Genomic DNA, 1,026 nt, shown 5'->3' with positions numbered 1-1,026 from the left:
CATGTTTTGTAGGCATCTGGCATATGTATTAAACATAACAATATACATTTATCTTTTAAGTGTGATGATTGATGTTGTCACTCATTTAAATTAATTATAAAATATCATGCAAATTACAAAACATTAACACTAGTACAATTTTTAGTTTTCAATAAATATCATTGGTATTGTGCAGTTAGTCCAAATAGATTTTTTTCCACTCCTTTGCAATTAACTTGATTACCTACAAAATGTGTTTGTTAATATAATAATTAAATAATATTACAATTTAAATGTATACTTACTTAATTTATTTTGTAGTCATATTTTAATCCGATATGTGAAGCGTTAATTTATTTTTCACTGTTACCAAAATATTGGTATTTTGAAATGCAATTGGAAATATCGGTATGAATATCATTTTAACATAGAGGATCTTCCAAATTGTAAGTGAAAGTATATTTCACTATGGCATATTCAAATTCTGATTTGGTATTATAATGTATTATGTGAAAGTTATAAAGTGCAGTAAGTCAAAATAGATTTTTTCCACTTCTTTGCGATTAACTTGATTACCTACAAAATGTGTTTGTCAATTTAATAATTAAATAATATTACAGTTTAAGTGTATACTTACTTAATTTATTTTGTAGTTATATTTTAATCCAATATGTGAAGCATTATTTTATTTTTCACTGTTACCAAAATATTGGTATTTTTAAATGCAATTGGAAATAGCAGTATGAATATCATATTAACACAGAGGATCTTCCAAATTGTATGTAATTCCAATTTGGAATCATAATATATTATGTGTATAAATCATTGTATGTTCACTTTTTTTTATGAATTAAAAAGTGAGATCAAATTATATGTCTAAGAATGTTTGTTGTAAATATAGATAATCTTGGACTATCTATTTTCCAAATAGAAATACCAAAACAAACAAAACTCTTCAATAACTGACAGAAACATCCAAGTTGTTACTAATATTTATAATATGTAGTGCTATGCCACTTGATAGTAATAGCTTGGCATTTATTATCC

At 24.2% G+C, this 1,026-nt stretch overlaps 1 long non-coding RNA gene across 1 annotated transcript; it reads right to left on the bottom strand.

Moving 5' to 3' along the window:
• Positions 1-197: 197 nt before the first annotated feature.
• Positions 198-665, bottom strand: LOC115033403. The gene is made up of 3 exons (XR_003838725.1): positions 617-665; positions 285-555; positions 198-223 (listed from the first exon to the last, which is right to left on the bottom strand). It is a non-coding gene; the product is annotated as an uncharacterized LOC115033403 (long non-coding RNA).
• Positions 666-1,026: the final 361 nt, after the last annotated feature.

The sequence above is a fragment of the Acyrthosiphon pisum genome, chromosome X, assembly GCF_005508785.2.
Source record: "Acyrthosiphon pisum isolate AL4f chromosome X, pea_aphid_22Mar2018_4r6ur, whole genome shotgun sequence".
NCBI lineage: Eukaryota > Metazoa > Arthropoda > Insecta > Hemiptera > Aphididae > Acyrthosiphon > Acyrthosiphon pisum.
The sequence above is the reverse complement of the archived record's forward strand: the minus strand, read 5'-3'. Positions and strand labels throughout refer to the sequence as shown.